This window comes from Lynx canadensis, chromosome B1 (genome assembly GCF_007474595.2).
Source record: "Lynx canadensis isolate LIC74 chromosome B1, mLynCan4.pri.v2, whole genome shotgun sequence".
Classification (NCBI taxonomy): Eukaryota; Metazoa; Chordata; class Mammalia; order Carnivora; family Felidae; genus Lynx; species Lynx canadensis.
The window spans coordinates 35,948,519-35,972,176 of record NC_044306.2 but is presented as its reverse complement, the minus strand read 5'-3'; positions in this window follow the sequence as shown (position 1 = coordinate 35,972,176).

Below are 23,658 nucleotides of genomic sequence, written 5' to 3'. Positions count from 1 at the left end.
GGCAAGCCTTATTCAACACCAGTGAGATAGCAGTGGCTACTGTGGACAGTGCTTTCTGAACCACATTTCAGCTCTTTTGCCATGTCCTGTCTAAGCTTCCCGGGCCAAGGCCGTGTGTGGAGAGGATTCCTCTCACCCCCGCAAAAGGACCAAGAGCCCATCACAGAGTCATTCCTCCAAGGAGATGGATTCCATGGGCAGGGGTATGCCAGTACCTCAGAGCAAAGTCCACAGCCCCCATTCCAAATGTATGCTAGGTCCCAAACCCAGGCCAAGATTGGACTGCTGGTTTCTACTTTGGGGGACAGCCTCTTGGGACCTTGCCCTCTCCCTCCACCCCACCATAATTTATACAAAAGTACCTGAGGCACTGAAACCATCTGTGGCCCTCCCAGATTTCCCTGCTTGATCCCCACTGGGTATGTGGCCTTGGAAACCCTCTTCCCTTCTCTAGCCTTAGCTTCCTCATCTGTAAAATGAGAAGGATGAACTAAACCAGCACTGCCCCATAGAAATGTGATGTGAGCTATGTATGAAATTTTAAATTTTCTAGTAGCCACATTAAAAAAGTGAAAAGAAATGTATGAAATTAAGTTTAATAATTTATATCATTGAATGTAATATGTATAACATATTATCATTACAACATACAATGAATTTAAAAGTTTTTAATGGGATCATTCTACATTCTTTTTTTCATACTGACTCTGAAACCTGGTATGTATTTTACATGTGCAACACATACCAGTTCAGTCCAGTCACATTCAAGTGCCCAATAGCCACATGTGTCCAGTAGTTGCCATATTGGGCAACACAGAACTAGATGATCTTAACATTCTTTCTCGTTCAGATGACTTCCAATTTCATGATTGTGCCTCTACACTTTGCCTGGCTCAGGACTTTCCATCAGCAGGCTCTGCCCACCTGCTCACCAGGACAGGCAATGCCACCTCCTGCCCACCAAGGCCCCCAGCACTGACCCTGGTAATCCCTGGATATGAGGTTTGGCTGAACTTCCTCCCAAGCCACAGAGGGTCTTGCCCTAGTGCTTCTCTCAGTCCAAAGCATGAGCTTGGTTTCCAAACCTGGCCTTTCCCACTGCCTACCCAACTCAGAACTTCTCTTTTGAGGCAGGCACTAGACCTCAAACCTGGGGCAGGGACAGTAGAAAAAGGGAGTTAGAAGCCCACATGCATGGTGGTCCTTCTCTCAGGCAATTCTGTAAGCATTTGCTTCATGCCCAGCATGAAGCCAGCACCATGCCAAGCTTGGGGATACCAAAATAGCTAGATTATAGTCATGTTTTCCCTTAAGACTCTAACCCTAATATGCGTGAGGTAAACAACTGAAGGACAACATAGAACAATATATACTAAAATGTTAAATCAGATACTGCACCATCAAAAGCCGTATTAGTTGGGGTCTCAGCAGGAAACAGACGGCACACACAAGCTGGATAATTGAGGAAAGTTTAATGAGAGTACTGTTTTAAAATATGTGGTAAAGGTTTATGGAAAGCCACAAGGGATAATGCACACCACCACCCTAGGCCTGAAGAGGCCAGGGAAAGGAGACAGTGGAAAAGCCAGAGAACAAAGCTATATGGAAAGGTCCACTTAACAAGAGCTGTAGCAACCAGAAGCAACCCTGCCCTTGAATACTCCCAGCTCACCCTCCTCCCATCCTCTGGTCTTCTGTTGGTTCATCCTGTTGGCTAACAACCTGCAGTCAAAGGGAAGGGGAGTCTATGTAGGTCAGTCTCCCAGAGCACAGTGCAGAGTGGGTGAGGCTGAGGGACCAAGAGAAGACGTCCAGCCCAGGAACCAGTATGCAGGCGGTAAGTGGTAATTGCAAAGGAAGCCAGAATAGATGGGGGAGGGGGCTTCCTGGAGGAGGCAGGACTAGGCTTGGGTTCTGGAGGGTGAGTGGGCCTCCGGGAGATAGGGAGGGATGACACTTCAACTTGGACATCAGAAGTCAAAATCAGATGGCCTGGGCAAAGTCAACCATGGGGAGATGGGTTGGCCCTCAGAGGTGTGGTGGCTGTGATAAATCTCTGCAGGGACCTGAAGGTCTTTTCTTTCCTCATCAGCTCTAAGATCACAAAATCCCAGCCTTCTTTCCTGGAAAGGTTGGACTTGAATGAGTTCCCTTAAAGAAGGCAATGCCTTGGGAGGGCAGAGAGAGCAAAGAGAAAATTGATGTTTGATACTCCCATGGTGAGGTCTGAGGATGGCAAAGCAGGAGATATGCCTCATAGTCTAGTGCAGAAAGACAAATGGTTCCAGTCTCTAGAATAGCCCAGGAGAATAAAGGTATTGGAATAATAACTAGAATAGTTCTGAAATTGAATATAGCACCTTGCATGAGGACTTTATGTATATTAGCTCCTGTGACTATCTCAACAGCCCTGTGAGGGAAAAGAAGGAAGTTGGGAAGAGAGGCAACAAGCACAATGAATACCAATTACGTGCCAGACACTATATATATATATATATATATATATATATATATATATATAAAACGTTATACTCTTCATGGGTCTGTAATTTCATCATTCCCATTATACAGAGAAGGAAACTAAAGATCAAAGGAGTTCAGTGGTTTGTCCAAGGTCAGAGAACCATTAAGTAAAATGGGACTGGGACCCAACTTTTGATTCTAAATGTCTACATACTTTCCACACTCCTAAAATAATGACAGGATAATGCAAGCCAACATCAAATGAGACCCTAGACATATATCGTTTTATGACAGGACAGAGTACTAGGTAATTAAGGCATTATTGCTAAAGGGTTGGGGCAGAACTTGGGCTACAGATAACAGTGCTGGAGTTCAGAGAATGGTAGCCTGGAAGAACATATGAGAGGTCTCATGGCAGAAGCAGGACAGGAGCTGAGATCTATATGCACCCAGTCAGGTTTCCATAGAGACTGAATTCCCTCTTCTGCAAGCCATGATCCACCCTCTTCCACAGCCCATAACAGAAAGCTCCCACTACCACCTGGTCTAGTGCTCACAATCAGAATATCTATCCCATGCAGTCAAACTGCTCTAAAACAAAATTTCAAGTGCACAGGAGGTGTATTGGATTTAAATTTAGAGTCTGTGTGTCCTGCCAGCCAAACCCTGCTGGCCAATGGAGTGAATGATAAGTAAGCTCCAGGTTACTACCGCCAGAATGGAGAGGGGCAAAGCGATAGGCATTCTACCAAAGCTGATTATGACGTCTTTATCTTAGTTATGAAGAAGAATGCCTGTTAGGATGGACTTTTATCTGTAACATCCTTGGTTTGAAAATGTAGGTCATCATTTCTTATCTGGGCTGTGTCTGTAGGAGAAAAGCACCAGATGGGAAAGGGTCAGCACTGTTCCTGATGGATTCATGACTGAATTAATGAATATGATTTGTTTGAGCCCATCTGATTTGGTATTTAAATGGGGTGGGAGGAGGTGGTGGTGGCACTAAGAGAAAGGAGAACCAACGGATCAAAGGGTAGCTCCTACAAGGCACAAAGGAGGTACAGCCAAGCTGTAGCCTAGATGGGCTGGGGAAGTTGATCCTCCACGCCTCTGAATCATACCCCAGTGCACCTCAGAATAGCCTGGGGAGCGCTGGCACAGCACGATGCCTGGACCATGCCCTTGGGGGCTCTGATTTAGTGGTCTGAGATGAGGCCAGGTGTTAATAGTTTTGAAAAGCATTTCAATTGAGAGTTAGAAAACACAGATATAAATCCAATTCCAGTCTCTCTAAAGTCCCCACATTCGTTTCCCTTCTTCCCCATACCTGGCTTCTGAGAGCATCCATCCCCAGAAGGGTATATGCAGTCAAGCAGCCCCAGGATCACTGCTATCAGACTGGCATGCTGACTAACTGTCTAGTTTTAAAACCAAAAATCCAGCATTCTGGCAAACCCCTTGGTCCCAGCAAACATGGAGGCTGGGCAGCTTACTTCCAGGGTTGCCAGCTCACCAGACCATGACAACTGTCCACCCAGTGCCCCAGAGCTAGGAGATTGCCTTCCTCCTTGACCTTGCCACTCATCCCAGGCCCCACGGACTGAAGGCCCCAGGGCCTACCATTCCTCCTCTGGCCTCCATCCTGGTCCTGGATCCCAGGACCTTCCTAGCCCTCCTGCAGCCCTGGCCTGGGATGCCCCACACATGTGAAAAGGGACAGGAGTAGGCTAAGTGCTATCTGGTTGGCAGCCCCTGGGCTGATCTGTCCCATGTCTGAAATTGCACCCTTGGTGCTAATGTGTTCCTTCCTGTGGTCTTGGGGCTCTAAATCCAGGAGCCATTTACTAAGCAATGTTCATATTTATTTGTGAAATTATATAGACCTTTATAGCACACTTACAAAGACAAATAAATCCCTGTTCGCGTGGCCCAATTTGTTGTTCTAACCTGACACTTTCGTGTCATAATCACCTTTCTCTCAGCTGGTTATGGCCAAGGCTGTTAGGGATTTATTAGAAGCATTTTATAATGTGCTTTACAAGATGTTGTTCGAGGCTGTGGCTTTGTTTATGAGAGAGAGAAGGAGGGAGGGAGGGAGAGAGGAAAAGGGTGGAGACAGGGGAGAGGAGAGAGATGAGAGCAGGTAACAAGCTTTTGTGCATCTGGAAGCATCATCCAGGGATAAGTTTAATGGGAACTCTCTCTCCACTCCCAACCCCTGCCCCCACCCCTTCTCACCTACCACTTGAAAAACTTTGATCTCTCACTTCTGCAATATTATTGATCTTCAGAGGTGGGGAAAAAAAGACCCAGACATCAAGGAGATTTTAAGGTAAGACTGGGGATGATGGGACCTGCTTTATAGCCACTGAAATATCAGCAAGCTTTGCTAGAAGTGAACTTTACACCCTCCAGCTCTTTCCACCAAAAAAGGGGGAAGATGGAGAAAGCAACTGGAGGCCATCCTGGCCAGGTCTGCCAAGAACTTACTGAGGGCTGGAAATGGCTCCCCTGGTGACTTGCTTTTGCTGAGTATGATCAAGGAGCCCAAATGAAGAGTTTCAGAATTCATTTACCAGGAACCTTAAGCTGCAGAGCCATGATGGACAAGTCATGGTTAGCACCCTCAGGGAGCTCACCCTGAGAGCAAGAAAGGGATGTTTGCAAGCTACATACAACTCCAAGTGCTGGGTGCTTTTATAGAGACATGTGCAAGAAGCTCCAGGAGCAAAAGATGGGACAGCAGTCTTATGGATCACAGGGAAACATAAGGCATCGTGCATTATTGGGCTGGGCCTTGCAAGAAGACTGAAGCTTTCTAGGGAGGGCCAGGCTTTCCATCAGACTGCCACATGTGAACGACAGAATAAATGCTTAGAGATCATCACCCACTCTATACCTACTTGTTCAGCACTGCCAAGTATGGGGACTTTTCCTAGGGGCCAGAAGACTATATCAAGCGAGGCAGAGAAGGGCTATGCCCTCCCACCCCTCACAGAGATGGAGTCCAGTGGCATTGCGCTGAGGCCCAAAGCCAGCGAGGCAAAGACCCAGGAAGATCCAGTAAGGATTCCAGTAAAGAAGGTCTGTCAGAGGAGCAGTCATGGCTGCCACAGTGGTTCCAAACAGGACCAAAAAGATGGCCAAGAGCCAGATCACCATGGTAAGGAGTGTGTATCATATTCCAAGTGAAAAAAAGATGTTACTCATTCTGTGTTCTTAAAAGATCCTTGGCCCAGTGCCAGTGGACACACCCAGCATCCACACCTCAGTTTCTAAGGCCAACTCTCCAATCAAAAGACTTCAGGGCTCCTGGAGAAATGGCTGGTTCTAGGGCTGGGTCAGGGAAAGTACTGGATGAGCCCACAGCACCTCATAATTACAAGAAGTAAGGAGGTGTTTGAAAAAACAGAGATGGGGGCATGTCAAATGGACATAGAAGCCTACCTGAAGGAGCTCCCAAAGGCCAAAGCTGGAATGATTTGAGCAGCAAATAAATAATTTAATACTGAATTAAAACCCAAAGTATAAAATAAATGCCCACAATTTCATGCTAACATATAAATGATGAATTAATAAATGAATGAATGAATGAATGAATGAATAATTGAGGGAGAAGAGACAAGTCTCCCATACAGAACTCCAAATTCTATATGTTGATAGTCTCCCCTCTGGGAGATGGGTTTAATCCCCTCCTCCCTCTCTGTCTGCTAGCTGCTCTTATTGTCTTGCTTCTGAAGAGTAGATATGGGAAGTGAAGAGAGGTAAGAAGCTCACAGCAAATGAAACACTGCCCCAGACAACTGACAGGTCCACATCAGCCATGAGCAGTGGCACATCATGTGCCCAGGGTGCCGTGTGCTAAGATGAACCCTCCACCCCTGTGGCCATCCTCCCCAAACCCTAACTCCCACCTCAATGTGAGAGAAACATTGGACAAACCCAAACTGAGGGGCCATCAACAAAATACTCAACCAGTGCTCCTCAAAACTGTCAAGGTCATCACAGACAAGCCAAGTCTGAGAAACCATCCCAGCTAAGAGGAGCTGAGGAGACATGATGAGTAGGTGTAATGTGAGACCCTAGGTGGGACCCTGACACAGTCAAAGGACACCAGGCAAAAACTAGTGAAATCTGAATGAAGTGTGGAGTTCAGTTCATAGCAAGGTACCAATGTTGCTTCCTCAGTTGTGACAGATGTAATGTAAGATGGTGACAATAGGGGAAACTGCATGGGGGTGTTGGGAACTCCATGCTATCTCTGCAATTTTTCTTTAAAACTATGGTACATTTGTACAGATGAAGCTGTGGGGAAGCAAGACAACAGTTCTGAGAGGTGGGGGTGACAGTGAGGATGGGGACAGATGGACAGCCATGGGGTGTATTCTGGAGGCAGAACATCTGGTTCTTGCTGACACACAGGGTGTAGAGAGTGGGGGAAAGCAGGATCAAGGATAACTACTGGTGTTTGGCTTAACTGACAGGGAGGAACAGGTCAGAGGGTCAGGACAGAGAACAGAAATCCAATGTTGGAGATGCTTGTCAAATAGCCAAACCAAGGTGTCGAATATGCATTTGGATGTAGAGACCTGGGACCTGGAGAGAGGGTGGTGCTGAATATACAGTGATATATCAGCATCTATTTTGTATTTAAAGTGATAAAATATGATGTGTTCCTCCAGCAAATATTCTCTGAGCACCTACTGTTAACCAGATCCTGTTCCATGCACTGGAGTTATTAGCAATGAGCAGAGCAAGCTAAGAGGAGGCTGCAGTGTGAGGCTGCAGTAAGAGCTATGAAGAGAACAGAGTAGGAGAAAAAATGGGCTGTGATGAGGGTGGGGGTGTACAGGCTTGAACAGTATGTGGGAATGAGCCACATGGATACTGGGGGAAGAACATTTTGGACAGAGGGAACAGCAGATGCAAAGGCCCCAACATGAGGAAGGTGATTAAACCTGGTGCTGTGTGCCTGGGGAGAAACTGACCTTCAGAAAAAAGCCACATGGAGCAACATAGGGGTTCCTGCCTTTGCAGGGAGCAGGGACCTTCCCACACTTCCCAGTGACAGGGAAGGCAGAGTGTTTAGGTGCAGAGACTAGTAGCCCCTCAGACTTGATGGAGGGAGGCAGTGGCCATTTCTGGGCCAAGAGGGGATAATCTTTGCTTTAAAAAGATAAAGTATGGACCCTTTAGAAAGAAGATTGGAGGTCAGGTGGAGGCCACAGTCCAAGAGAGAGGTAATGAGGTCCTGAACTGGGGGCCGCAGGGTGGCAAATTTCCCACGGCTGCTGTGACAAACTACCAAACTTAGCACTTAAAACAACACACATTTGTTATCTCACAGTTCTGAAGGACAGAGGTCCAAAATGGTCTCCCTAGGCTGAAATCAAGTTACTGCAGGGCCCTGGTCCCACTGGAGGCTTCAGGGGACAATCTGTTTCCTTGCCTTTTCCAGATTCCTGAAGGCGTCCACATTCCTGGCTCTCCACCCTTTCCGTCTTTAGAGGCAGCAGAAGGCATCTTTAAATCTCCCTCTGGTTCTGCCTCTTCTGCCTGCATCCTCCATAGTTAAAGAGCCCTTGTGATTACATTAGGCCCACTCAAATAATCCAGGCCCATCTCAGCTGATTAGCAACCTTAATTCCACCTGCAACCTTCATCCCCACTTGCTGTATAACCAATATAGTCACAGGTTCTGGGAATTAGGACACAGACTTCTTTGAGGTCATTGTTCTACCACCACAGGGGTGCATCAGAACAGAATTCCAATCTGGTGGAGAAGTTCAATTAACCGGCTTTAGCAAGGTTCAGCAAGGAGGGCGGCATGCCCACATGTGGTAAGGAGCAAGCATTCAGGAGTCAAACAGATGAGGTGCAGACCCTATCCCTACAACCTATTAGCAAGAAGGCCATGGGGACACTCCTTAACCAGCACAGGTCTCAGGTCCTCCTGTGTCAAAGGAAGGTAGCACATACACCTGGCAGAGATGCTTTCAGGATTACAAAACACGTAGGTAGCATCCTAATACAACGCCTGTTACCCAGAGACCAGTAAGTAGTAACCGTTGTTGGCAACTGATCCAGTGGAGAATTGGGACAAGGGGAAAGGAAATAAAATATTAAATTGGGCTCCTCAACTAAGACTGGCTGGACAGAAAAAGCAAGGAAGGCACTGGAGGAGGAGCTAATAGGGTGAGGTGGGCAGGAAATATGTTTAACTCCCCACATGTTAGCTCTGGTGTCTCAGGGCCTCCAGGAAGAGAACTACATGCTGTAGGGCCACTTTGGGCAAGTTACTCTACCCTCTGTGCCCTCACCCTTAGAGTCCTGCCTCATAGGATAATGAAGATTAAATGCAATGACATTTATCAGTGTCTGGTACACAGTGGCTGGTCCATTGGCAAACATCAGTCACGTGCAGTATGATCCTCCTGAAGCACAGGCTAGTGTTTGAACTAGAGACAAGGAACTTGGAGGAGCACAAGGATGCAACCTGCATTGGGTCAGTAAATACAGCTCACAGGAGACACTGCAGCTCGGGCTGCCAGAGGGCCTTGCTCACCTTCTGTTCCCATCCACAGTCTGTTCGCTGCAGCTTAGATGTTGTTCTCCTGGGGAACAGCAGGGACATCACAGTGGGCAGGGACAGGGTCATCAGGAACCTTCCAGGAAATTTGGCTCGGGGGCCACATCCTCCAGGAAGCCAGGAGGGTTAAGTGCCCTTTATCTTCTGTTCTCTCAAAGCAAGCAAGCACAAGCCTTCTCTGGACATTTCCAAGGCACTGTCACCATCTGTTGGTCTGTCTTCCACAGACCCTGTGGGAGGGGCAGGGAATCATGAGCAGCCTTGGGGCTTTATAAGATAGCAAGATGCTTCCAATTAGATAGAGGGAAGTTCCATTTTTTTTCTGCAGGTCAGTGGTTTTTAATAATTCTCTACAGACTGAGACACCCACAAAAACCCCTCATGGGCGAATGCGGGGCCTCCTTCATCTCTGTGTACCAAGAACCTAGTACTGGGCTGCTTCACTAGGAGTTCAAGGAGAGGGGAGAAGGAGGGAGATGGGAAGGGAAAAAAATGAATGAGGAAAAAAATTTGTGTGGGTTTTTCTGAGCCTAAAAGAAGCATTACAGGTTTCCCCAATGGTTATAAATAAACTGCTAAGCACCTGTTCCCTCTTCTGGGTGCAGATGAGTAGGCATATTAGTGCTACAGAACTGTAATGGCCAGGCCAGAACCACACTGGGCATTTTCACCAAACAGGGCCCAAGACTTACATGCCCCCCCAATGAACCAGACCCCCGCTTGGACCATGCTCCAACCCAAGAGGTCTCCAGATTCTCAGGCAGAGCCATATACGAATGCAGAGAAGAGCAGAGACCAGGCCCCCATAGGAGCACAAGAAATCTCTGCCACTTCACTCACCTGCAACAGCTCCAGCCCCAAGGTCAGCCAGCAGCCATGGCCCATCTGGGCTTAGGAAAGAGCCCAGAGCCCCCACAAACCACCATGGTTTATTCTCCTGCTTATTTATATTGGGTGTATCGTTGTTATCATTACTACAATGTTTAATTTTCCTCATCCTCTCCTTGGAAATGATGCCACAGGGAAAGAGTTTTACTTTAATCAGATGGCGGGTCTGTGGAGAATCTGAACAAGTCACCAAACCACCTCAAAAACGGATCATCCCTCAACCTGACTGGACAATTCCTGCCACCTCCCAAATCCTGGAAGCTGTTCAGACCCTCCCCAAATGTTCCTGTCACAAGGCTGTCCATCATAAGCAGGACCATGTTCCACGCATTTCTAAAGGGCCTCCACATTGCTTCTCAAAGTCACCCTTGCTCAAACCCTGTGACACAGAGAAAGCAAATGCTCTGAGCCCCCATTTAACAAATGAGGAAACTGAGGCACTGCATGAGGCCTCTGCTTCCTGGGGCTGTGATTGAGAAATGCTCTGTGTCTCCTCCTCCCTTTTCTCCACACCCAAAGTGGTTCCCAGGTAACCTCCATTCCTACTCTGAAAGGTCCCAACCTTGTGACCCAAACCTCAAAAAACACATGTAGAACTGGGTGTGCAAACGCGGCTTTCCAAGTAAATTTAAAAGGGTTAAGAATCATCATCCCATCCCCTACTCAGAAGTTGTGCCATCAGCCCACAGTGACAGTCACAATTAGTCATCCCCCAGCAGTGACAAGCAGCATCAAGACCCCAGACAGGGCTCCTCTGGGGATCATGAAGCAGGACCTTCCCTGGTGGCAGTTGTATGAAAGTGTACCGGCGGGTTTAAATGCATGCAGGTGACTGAGGATGACATGGACAGCTAATGCCACTGAAAGATTTCATTGTCACAGTTCCCCTGGAAATGAGAGGCACAGTGTGGCACACAGGGCCACATGGGAAGCACCAAGGCGAGTCAGGAGGCAGAAGTCAGAGCAAGGGGAAAACAGAGCCACAGGATTTATTGTTATTCTGCACACAAGGCAGGGCAGGCCAGGGGAGATGGCCTAGGATTGGCTAGTGTGGATAATGTCATCGGCAGACTGTGGGCTGGGGGGTAGTGTCCGATTGCCTGGTGCCTGGCCCTGGGGTCGTGCAGGGCAGAGGGATATGGGTTCAGCAGCTGAGAGCTGGATAAAGGATGTAGTGGGGTATGGACTCAAGATTGTTGGTTTGGATACACAAGGTGTGTTCACGGGCACAATGTTTATTATCTCCAAGAATCAGCTAGCCCTGGGAGGGGCTGTCTCCCCACAGCCAGCAAGACCCTTCAAGGAACCATTATAAAACGTAGGAGTTGTAAACCACAATTGATACAGCAGTGGAGGGGAGGGTCAGGGTACAAGTAGGTCCTGACACGCATACGCATGGCCTCCACAAAAAGACATCAACCTCCACACCAGGGTCCAGCTGCCAGACCAGAGAAGCCCCATTATCCACCCTCTTCCCTCCCCACAGAAAGCCACCCACCCAATTTTCTTCTGAGGCCTATCTCTTATCATTTTACCTTGATTTCACCAGGATTAGGATGGAGGGGCACACAGAACAGGATACAGCGAAACAATGTTACTTGCTCTGGGTCACATACTCCCCCATGGGCCTTCCAAAAGCCAGAAATCCCCATCTTTCCAGACGCCATGTGTGCTTAAGGACACACAGCCAGGCAGTGGGGTCTGTCTCCGCCCCGGCGTGTCACCACCACCCTTAGGGAAGCCGCACAACTTGCAGGGGACACCGTTGTGAACAAGCTCCCAGGCATGGCTCACTGCATCTGGCACCTCCCACTCAGCCACCTGGCAGGAGGGTGGAACAGCAACACGTGTGCAAAGAGACTGCCCACCCGGCTCCCCCACTTATACACACTCTGTGGCTTTAGGGGTCCCAGAGGCCCTGCTGCCTGAATGTCGTTGTCTCCCCACTCCCTGGCAGCCAATACATGCAACCCTTCCTTAATTCTTCTTTCCTTTAGCTTTGTTCAAATGTCCCTCTCTCTGTATTCTTGATAAAATGAGGTTCATTTCTTCATGCTGAGAAGGAAATGGTCTTGAAGTAAAGCAAACTGGGGTTCAAATCTCATCTCCATATTTCCTCAGTGAATTACTAAATCTATCTGAGCTTCAACTTCCTCATCTGTAACATGGGAATCCTACCTACCTCATAGGACTACTGATGAACACCTGTGACAGTATGTGTGGTAAGCCTGGCACATAGCAGATACCTCAAAAGAAAGTAATGGCGGCCTTTATATTTCCTAAGTCCATTGAAGCACAGAAGCTGGAGGCCTTTGGGGCTGGGGAACAGTACAGCCACATCCCTGAGGGCAGCATGAGGCCTGCCCTTGGGGAAAAGGCCTGGATGGGGAGACCTAGGACCATGTGCCCCTTACCAGTTTGGCTGAAGATGCTCCTACTGCCACCAGTGGGTTGGCCCACTTGTGCTCACTGGTTGGCCCTTTGATGATACAGGTAGCCCAGACCCAAGCAGGGAGCCCCAAATGCCAGCCAAGTACCCTGGCCTCAGGATCAAGGGTGCATCATGTTTGTGTGCAAAACAGTCCAATAGGGTAATAATTAATAATCCTCTTTGGCTGGTGAGCTGCACACCAATAATGCAGAATGTATGATATAATTGCACAGTGTGCCTAATTATAGACTCCAGTGACAATAATAATAGGATTAATTAACCTGGAAAACACTGAACACAAAGGGATCTGTGGCAACTAAAGAGCTGTCCAGGGAAACTAAAACTCAGAGGAAAGGGGACCCTGCTGCCCTGTGTTACCAACAAGGAGCCTCTTCACAGCGAACTCCAATTGTCCCCAAACAGGAATGACATGATGCTAGCCAACGGTTCCTGGAGGAACTGTTCTGGCCTCCTGGCTGAAAATGCCAGTTGCTCGGGGGTCCCTGAGGCACAGTCTGTCTCATAAAAGATCCGGCAGAAGTGGTAGCAGAACTGGAAACTTGCCCAGAAATGAACATCCCTTTGTGTCACCAGCCTTGTTCATGTGCCTCAACAAAGGCACAGACATGGGGCCATGCTCTACATTTTGGCGATGGAAGAGCTGGCTGCCTGCTGAACACTGTTGAATGCTTGCGTGGGCACTGCGATGAAAGCTATTCCCTGTCTGGGCGAAGGGGCTGGTGGGAACAAAGCCAAATGATCTGGGTGCAACGACTAGCCACTCACAGGAAATGCTCTCCCTGGTGCCTGCTGGGTGGCAGGCACTGCCACAGCACTGTGACTTCCTCCTGGTCTGGCACGCAGGACACGCTTAAGTACATAGCTTCCAAGAGGCCATCCAACCTCCTCCAATCTCTTCAACACTCTGATCTCCTCAACAACAGACAGCAAAGGGGACCAGAAGTCCAGAGGGGCCCTGTCCTGAGCAGTCATTGTGGCTGGCCTTCAACTTCAGGGCCCACCTGCACATCATCCTCCACTCCTGTCCTCTGCAAGGAAGTGACTCTCGGGCCCAAGACAGCTTCCTCACAACTGTTCTGGGGACGTCCTACTCACTAGCACATGGCCCATGCCTCTGAAAATGGCACCCAACCACTTCAGTATGTCAAGTACCTTTCCCATACAAATCAAAACCACACTCAGATATCACCTCACGCCAGTCAGAGTGGCCAAAATGAACAAATCAGGAGACTATAGATGCTGGAGAGGATGTGGAGGGACGGGAACCCTCTTGCACTGGTGGTGGGAATGCAAACTGGTATAGCCTCTCTGGAAAACTGTGGAAGTTCCTCAAAAAATTAAAAATAGACCTACCCTATGACCCAGCAGTAGCACTGCTAGGAATTTACCCAAGGGATACAGGAGTACTGATGCATAGGGGCACTTGTACCCCAATGTTTATAGCAGCACTCTCAACAATAGCCAAATTATGGAAAGAGCCTAAATGTCCATCAACTGATGAATGGATAAAGAAATTGTGGTTTATATATACAATGGAGTACTACGTGGCAATGAGAAAGAATGAAATATGGCCCTTTGTAGCAACATGGATGGAACTGGAGAGTGTGATGCTAAGTGAAATAAGCCACACAGAGAAAGACAGATACCATATGGTTTCACTCTTATGTGGATCCTGAGAAACTTAACAGGAACCCATGGGGGAGGGAAGGAAAAAAAAAAAGAGGTTAGAGTGGGAGAGAGCCAAAGCATAAGAGACTCTTAAAAACTGAGAACAAACTGAGGGCTGATGGGGAGTGGGAGGGAGGGGAGTGTGGGTGATGGGTATTGAGGAGGACACCTGTTGGGATGAGCACTGGGTGTTGTAGGGAAACCAATTTGACAATAAATTTCATATATTTAAAAAAAAATAAAAAGTACATTTCCCAGTCACAGGGCCATCTCCTAAGGGTAAGCCCTGTATCCTTGGCACCTCAGTAGTTTGGGAGACATCAGAGGTTTTCATTAAACCCTTATCAAATGAGTGAATCATAAACAAGATGCCATTAGTGGATTTCCCACTATATGCTGAGCACTGCCACTTTCATACAATCCCGTAACGACCCTCCAAGGTAGATCATATTATGCCTCTTTAGGAATATGATATTATGCCTTATTCAAGGAACCAAGAAGTGGAGGAATGAATTTAAGCTACTACAGCTGGCAAACGGCAGGACTGAACTCAGCTGAGCTCTTCCTGATCCTGCAGCACCTTTTTCACTACATCCTGTTATGGCAAATATAGTTTCACTTGTAATGTTGGCTTCTATAAATTAGGGATGTGGCATCTAAGAACATACACACTAGAACACACTCTACTACACCAAAAACGTGGTGAGCTATAGAGGTCATTTTAAGGGAGTTTGCAGATGGTCTCTTTCCAACAAATTCAAAGAGGTCCCCAGGGTGTGTATGAGTCAAGACAGTGCTAGCTGCTGTAATGGATGAACACCAACATCTCAGGGGCTTTGTTCTTTTTCTCTTAAAGTCCCACTAGCAGGTGGAATGGAGAACTCTACACTGCCCATTTAGGGACACAAGTCAAGGAAAGGGCCTTCATCTTCAGCGTATGGCCCTGATCATTGACATCCAGCCAGAGAGAGACAGGGAGAGGGTGGGAAGGTCACATGGGAGGCTCTAGGGAGTCAGGTGTGGGGGTGGTAAGAGGAACTGGGAAATGTGGTTCCTGGCTGGGCAGGTGCCACCCTGCAACAGCACTAAACCGTGGAAGGGAAGAATGAATCTGGTAGGTCCAGCCATCTCTGCCACACTGTATGTCCTGTATAAACAGGCAGAAGATTTGGCCCTGCCCTGCTGGGATGGGGAGTAGGCTGGGATTCAAGGGTAGAAGTATGCATCCACCATGCTGGTATGCATTGTGCATTTATGGTGCATCTGCCTAGGGATGTCGGCGTGAATGGTAGCATTTCCTGAAGCCTCGGAGTAGGTGTTGGAGCTGGGCCAACTGTTCTCTAACTGAAGCATGAGTTCCCCAAGTCTCGGTTTCCCCTGCTGTGACTTGGGAGCAGTAGTACCCAGCTCACTGGGTTTTGCCAAAATGAAAATGAAGTAGTCCATGTAAAGCTCTGCCTGGCTCACAGTATGTGCTCCGTAATATTAGTTACTGTTACAACACATTTACCTTATTTCATTTAATCCCACAACAATCCACTCTGATAAGCTGAAAGAAGCTAGTATGTTAATCAAGTTTATACCCCACTAAGCGATAGAGCTAGGAATCCATTCCATATCTATCTGACTAATAAGAACCCAACAGAGCTCTGGGTGTATGGGGAGAAAGTGTACAGGGTCCCCCGGGAGGAGTCTGGGTGAAGGCAAGGAAAGAAGGAGTGATTAAAAGTCCACACTAGAGGGGCGCCTGCGTGACTCAGTCAGTTAAGTGTCAGACTCTTGATTTCAGCTCGGGTCATGAGCTCATGATAGTGAGTTCGAGGCCCATGTCTCTGTGTTGACAGCATAGAGAATCTTGGGATCCTCTCTCTCCCTCTCTCTGCCCCTCCCCCACTCCTGCACACTCATGCTCTCTCTCTCAAAATGAATAAACATTTTTTTGAAGGTCTGCACTAGAACACAAGGAGATCAGAAAGCACTAGACCCAAGCCCCCAAAAGGGGCTGGTCCTGAAGTCCCCAGATAGGAGGGCATGGGGTAGATTCTCCCTTAACTCCTCCTCCACTGACAGGGGCCAGAGACCCACTGAGTACCAGTGATCACTGGGGCTCCTCTCCCAGCAGTGACTATCTTTTTACCTAGAGTTTTTTGCCAGTTGTACTTATTACTATTGATTATGCAGTTAGATTAAAGATTATGTACAGTAATAAACTAGAAGTGTGAAAAGGAAGTTGGTGATTGCAAATGCAGCATATTGAACACTTTGGGAAAACTTGATAAGGACTGGCATTCAAAATGTTGTTAAATAAAATGGAGCTGAGTACATTAACAAAGAGTGGGGCTTGGGGAGCAGGGCAGAGGGGTGGTGAGAGTAATAATAAAAATCTAGAATTCTGAATTTATGCTGTTTTTCGTGGTCTTGAAGTTCTTGCTCTACTTTAAAGAAACTCAAACTTGGCTTACCTGATGTATCACAGGTGTTGTTGATGCCCGGAAAGTGAAGGGAACTCTAATTAGCAGACCCACATTCAAAGAATAGGCTTTGACCCTTCATCGAAGGATTGCAAATAAGTACGCATTTAGATATTTTGCACAAGATGCTCCCAATGCATAGGTGTCTCTTTTGCCACAATGCCCTGCTTCTGCAAGTCTTTCTGGATTCACCAACTACCAGTGTCTGTTAAGTCACACAGACCATGCTCTGTTCTTGGAAAGCTGGGCTCCAGGGGAAAACATGGGCCCAGAGAAACCTGTCCTACGCTTCTGCCTGTGATTCTTCTGAAATGTATTGCAGTCAGGGAGCTCGGTGACCTCGCTCAAAGCCTACCAGCAGGGACAACCAGGGATGCACCTCGAGGGCTCCTTGATACATGACCTTCAGTTAGGTGCCCCAAAGCATAGTCTTCCCCTCAGTTAATATGCTAATCAAACATCTTGCCTTCTACTTAAAATCCCTAAATGTCCTTGGTGTTCTGCCTGGCCCAGCCACAGAGCAGGCTATGCTGCCTTCCTTGGTGTCTTCTGCTGACCCCAGGCCAGAGCCTGGGCACAGAGCACACAAACCCTCATTCTTCCACTTGTTCACTTAACAAACATCATTGAACAGCTATTACATTCAGGGATTACTTCTGAAATGATGAAGACAGTCTGCCCACTGCCCAATAGAGGACACCGTAAAAGATGATACAGTCAATATAGTCAGTGCTGGGGTGGATGCTAAGTGAATAGACAGGAGAGAATAACTCAGGTACCAACTGGTTAATGTCATACTCACAGTTGTAGCCGATCACATGTGTGTGCACACACACACACACCCCATTCCTTCAACCCGGTAGCAGCTCTCAGCTGTCCACAAGGTGCTCTGGAGCAGAGAACTCTAAACCCCCAAAAGAAAATGAACATGGAAACTCAGCTGCTGCATCAGGAACACCTCCCTCTGGCACCGCAGTTACCAGGATGCAAGCAGAGCTGCGTCCTGAAGCCCTCTAAGAATGGCTCCAAGAGTTCCCAGGAATTTCATCAAACACCCTCTGCATAGCCACCTCCCCAGAGAACACCAATCCAACCACATCACTCCTCTGCTTGAAACATTTCAGCGATTCTGCCACTACAGAGCTAATTAAGTCCTCGCCCTTGACCTCACGTGGACAGCTCTCCTGGATTTGTGGACTATTTCACCTCATCTGCCAGCGTTTTGACTTCTAATTCCAATCCGCTGTTAGACACACACTCACATACGCACACTTGTTTCATGCATCCATGATTTTATTTACAATTTCCCCCTGCCAGGACTTGTTGGCAGTGTTTTGTTTTGTTTTGTTTGTTTTGTCCTAACTACTCTTCTCTGCTCTTAAGAGCCAACCGCAGCACCGTCTTTTCTTGGAGGCCTTCCTGAAGCTCCAGCTCCTGCAAGTGCTCCCATAAAATCCAGAGCCTATCCACTTGTCATTCACTATATTAACACCTATTTGCACACTCCTCGAGGACACTCTCTCTGGTCCCCATGCTGAACCATGCAGAGCCCAGCACCCACTGCTCAGTAAATGTTGGTCATCTGAGGCAGGCAACCTAATGTCCTCCATGTAATGCAAGCTGCTACATAAGGAAGGGCAGGTTGAAATGAACACCATCAGGTAGTGTCCCCACTGAGCTGGAGAGTGAAAGCGTGAGTGTGAGCATCCCCCGGGAAGGTGTCCTGACCTACTGACCTGAATACACAGCTGCGTGGTAGGCAGAGCTTAGAGGAAAGGATTGGGTCAGGTTACTGCAGCTCGATAATAAACCCTCACACCTGCCCTGATCCCTTGGTCTCTTTCCATGTTTACTAACTTTCAGTTAGTAAATTGCTTCTCAAAGAGGGGGAAGAGCATGTGCTGTCCAGGTGCCATGACTCTTGAGTCTTCTTGGCAACTGTATCTCATTGTATATTAATAAACAGCATTCTGGGGGCGCCTGGGTGGCGCAGTCGGTTAAGCGTCCGACTTCAGCCAGGTCACGATCTCGCGGTCCGTGAGTTCGAGCCCCGCGTCAGGCTCTGGGCTGATGGCTCAGAGCCTGGAGCCTGTTTCCGATTCTGTGTCTCCCTCTCTCTGCCCCTCCCCCCGTTCATGCTCTGTCTCTCTCTATCCCAAAAATAAATAAACTTTGAAAAAAAAAATTAAAAAAATAAACAGCATTCTGGCTTATTAATAAGACTTCTGTGAGTTAAGCAAGTGTAAATCAATTTGCCAAAGCCTGACGTCCCCCTGCACCCTGCAATTGCAGCGGTCGAAGGGGATCCTTCACCACGGAGTGTGGGAACTACAGCACCTTAGAGATCACCTAGGAAAGCCTGGGCATTTCATCACAAGGAACTGGAAGGGATGTCCTCAATGAATTCTAATCAATCCTGGTAGTGAGAAGAATGTATGAGAGTTCTGCTCACTTGAGGAGCTTACAAACGAGTCTGGGAGTTGTGTGATAAAACAGAAATTGAACTTTAGAACCAAATAGGCTGGGGCTCAGATCACACCTTTGCCACCTACTAGCTGGATGGCCTTGAGCAAGCTCCAGGACATCCTCTAAGTATCTATTCATTCACATGTAAATGAGATTAATGATATCTATTTCACAGAGTTATGGTTATTTGAGATATTGTATATATCACATACCTCATTGTGTATACAGTAGGTACTCATAATCGTTTCTTACTTGAACCAAAAATAGGATAAGGACATAATCAAGGACTAAACTGTGATGCCCACTCTATATACTGTCAGAGTTCAAAAAAAGGAAACACACAGTTGGGGTTTTGTATGAGGCAGATGGATGGGTTTAGGGAGTGGTCAGCTCGAACGCTCTAAGGTTATTTCACACCTATCAAAAACCATCCAAAGCCCCCATTAGGTCCTTCAATCAAACCAACTATTTCACAGACCACATTTTCTCACCCTATTATGGGTTTAATGGTGTCCCTCCAAAATGTATATGTTAAAGCTCTAACCCCCATAATGTAAACTTATTTGAAAATAATGTCTTTCTAGATATAGTTAAGATAAAGTCATAGTGGAAGAGGGTGGACCCCTATTCCAATGTGACTGGTGTCCTTTAAAAGGCAGAAATTTGGACACAGACACTCACATAGGGAGAGTACCATGTGAAGATTGGATTTTGGCTGCCACAAGCCAAGAAGCCACCTAAAGCCAGGACAGTGCCTTAAATACATCCCCCCTCATGCCTGCAGAGGGAGCATAGCCCTACTGACACCTTGATCTCAGACTTGCAGCCTCCATAACTATGAAACAGTAAATTTCTGTTGTTTAAGCCACTCACTTTGTGGTACTTTGTTATGACAGCCCTAGGAAACTGATACACACCCATGTCCACTCCATTGCCATCGTGCCCTGAGGGGGCACTAAACCCAAGCCAAAGGGGGCCCAAGGGAACCTACATTTACTCCTCAGCTCAGGGACTATGAGCTAAATAGTGTCAGGCCTCTGGGCTTCTGTGCCCATCAACCAGGAGTGGAGAAAACCTGAACTTCAGGTCTGCAGTTCCTAAACATAGATGCAGGGTGACCAGGGCATAAGAGCTCAGGTAGACAGCATCTGCAAAGTCCCTACCCCTGTCTGGTTCTAAAGTCCACTTCAGCCTCCTTGCCCATAGCTGTCCAGCTTTTGCTTACACACAGATAGTTGAGCAAAATTTATTATCTCTTTAAGTTAAAGATTCCACTAAAAGACAGTAACAATTGGGATACCTGGGTGGCTCAGTCAGTTCAGTATCTAACTCTTGAGCTTGGCTTAGGTCATGATCTCATGGTTCATGACATCAAGCCCAGAGTTGGGCTCTGTGCTAACAGCGTGAAGCCTGCTTGGGAGTCTCTCTCTCTGCCCCACCCCCACTCATGTGCATGCTATCAAAATAAATAAATAAGATTAAAAAAACAATAACAACGACAAACCTTGATCAACGCTAAGTTCTTCTTATAGAGAAGTTCAGCTCTTTCTTCCCATAACTTCTTCCCTTAGCCTAATTAATAATTCTGCCCTCAGGGACCATGAGGAAAGAAAAGGAAAATCGAATCCCACATCTTCTTGGCAACTCTTCCAGTTCTTGAAGACTTAGTATGTCCCCCTAGTATTCTCTTTCTCAGCAAAACAACTCTTCCTACTCACCTCCTACCTTAAAGGGAAGTGGCCACGTGTTCACACATTATGGAAGAATTTTACTTCGCCCATGTGTCTTCATCACTATTTCTCCTGGTTTGGGGCTCAAAGTTGAGTTCCTCAGGTCACACAGCCACTGCCCCCACCTTCTTTCCCAGGTCAGCTCACATCTGGCGAGAGTCTACTACAAGGGGCCTTGGCAGAGGCTGGGAGTACCAAGGGGTTAGGACATGGTGTCATTCAGACTACAAGCTCTTAGCAGGCAGGGTGACCCCAACTGTCACCAATGTGGGGGAAAAAATAACTCTTTACCCAAACAGGCAGTAAATGAAAGTTACAGAGAGAAGAAAATCAGATACCCTCCAATTGATGTCAGACTCCCAAAAAGCCCAGTTAAGCAGAAGATTTTGTCCCCAAAGAGAAAGAAAAAGAAAAACTGAATTGACCTGAAAACAACCCCTGACCTCATTTAAAGACTCCTTTTTTTTGCAATCCAATACCCAGGATCCCTTCTTGGGGTGTAAATTCCCTGAAAAGCCAGATCTTTCAGGACATGAACTGTTGGCTGCCCTTTTGAGGGCTGAGAGCAAAGAGCTCCAAAATTTATGCACTACATTAAGCGAGATGCCTTGGTATCCACTAGGTTAAATTGCTTTCTATATTTAAATTGCCTGCTAGCTGGTTAGATGTGGGAGCCACAGCTGTGAAATGGATAGTTCCAGCCAGTAAATAGAAAAGCATAAATCCTAATGGATTAATCTGTTATAATTAGACACTTCTGGATGACTCTGACACGGAGCCAACTCTTGAAGAAATGGGAGAGAGGTGGGGTGCCCACAGGTATGGGAAGGAACATGGCAAGAGAAGAGCAAGAAGATGAAAGGGGAGGTCTGAGGATTGGAAGAAGGTTGACCAGCCACAGTGAAGGATGCCTGAGTAAAGTCTGAGATGGGGGGACAGAGGGTTTAAATAAAGATTCCTCTCCACAAAAGAAATCTACACCCAAACCGGAAATTTAAATTATAGAGAAGAAGGAATACATCACAGTGGACTCCTCCCTCCTCTCCCATCCATTTCCTTTTACTTATAGAAGTTCTTCCCTTCTACTTCTCAAAGGGGCAAACCCTTTTGAGAGGTTTCCTTGGAGTCTGAAGAAGCTAACCTGGAGCACTTCACTCTGCTCTCTCCCTCCTCCTGCAGCTCTTCCCTCTTGCCAAGACCAGAAAACCCTGAGGGGAGTAAACAGCCAGCAGTGAGAGACATTCCAGCCACCAGGCCCAAGAGAGCCAGGGTGCAGGTGAGGAGTTGAGAACAGGTTAAGGCGGGCTGGAGGATGGAACTGGCAGTGCAATGGGAGCACATTTTTGGCCACAAGCAGTTCTGGGAAATCCCTTCTCACTCTAGATCAGGATAGTGAGGATGCCTAGAGCATAAAAGTTCGGTTATCTGTGTTTAATCTAAGTTAAGGTCTTATCAATTTGGAATTCCAAGACAATTTTGAATGCTTGTGTTCTCCTTAGGACCATCTTCTGTCTTGAGACAATCTCCAGGACCAGAGTGATCTCCTTCCAAACTGTCCAACCTATTGTTCCTGTTTCCAATACAAGCCCTTGGCTCCAGCAGACTGGCCTCTTTATTCAAAGAGACCTCAAAGAGAGAGTAGCTAGGAGTTAAGGGTACTACTGATAAAGAACGGGGACCAGAAGCTATATAGGTCAGAGTTTCCTAAGTAAACACACACACACACACACACACACACACACACAGGCACTAAGAGGTACAAGTTTGGATTAATCTGCAGATGAAAGAGAGAGACTAACAAGATAACTCAGAAGTTTAGACAATAGGCAGTGGTCAAGGAATAAGCTGGATTCTTGATATAATGATTTACTAGGGGCACTGAGAGCCAGGAAATCACAACTGGGCATCATTTTGGGCAATCAGGCCCTGTATTTTGCCAGCTTAAATAGAATGTGTACCAGATCAAGACTCATACCTACAGTGATGTCCTTCTATAATAAAACAGATAAAGTATCTGCTAACCACCCATCTACCCTGAGCTATGCAAAACTATAAATCCAGATCCAGATACATATCAGAATAAAGGGAGTAGAAATAAGACATGAGCAAAAACAACAACAACAACAAAAGATCTTGAAATAGAGCCTGTGCCTGCTATAGGTTCCCAGATCAGGTGCAGGTAGCCCTGAGTCTCCAAGCAGACCCAGATGCCCCTCCCACTGCCAGGAAAGAGAGCCCACCTGGGCCCCTGGGAGAGGATGGAGGGTCAAAGTAACAAGTTGCATCCAGGCTCTCTCTACCTCGAACACCTCTGTCTCCTGCTCCAATCCTCCTGGTGAGCCAGAGGGCCACCCTAATCCCGTTTAAGCAAAACGTTACCTTATTGAAAGAAAACTGAGTAAGGATGGTATATCCCCAGATGGGAAGCTGAATGTTGTAAAGAATATTCAGTTCTTGAGGCATCTATGTGGCTCAGTCAGTTAAGCATCTGACTTCGGCTCAGGTCATGATCTCACAGTTCATAAAGTGTTCATGAGTTCAAGCCCGCATCAGTTGAGCATGAGCCCTACTTCAGGTGAGCTCTCTCTCTCTCTCTCTCTCTCTCTCTCTCGGGATTCTCTGTCCCTCACTCATTTGCGCCCTCTCTCTCTCTCGTCTGAAAAAAAAAAGAATATTCTGCTTTTCGCATATTAATTTATAAACATGGTGCAACTCCAACCAAAATTCCAAGGGAATTTTTTTTCCTTAAAGCTTAATTAAGTGATCCAATGGTGCTCGTAAAAATAAATATGCTTTCATTCCCAAAAATAAGAGTGATAAGAAGAACTTGCTGAGGTAAGAATTAAAACTGACCAGAACAACAGAGATCAACTAGCGTAGAACTGATGGAAGGATCACCACACAGTTCACAGAAAATCCAGGTGTATAAGG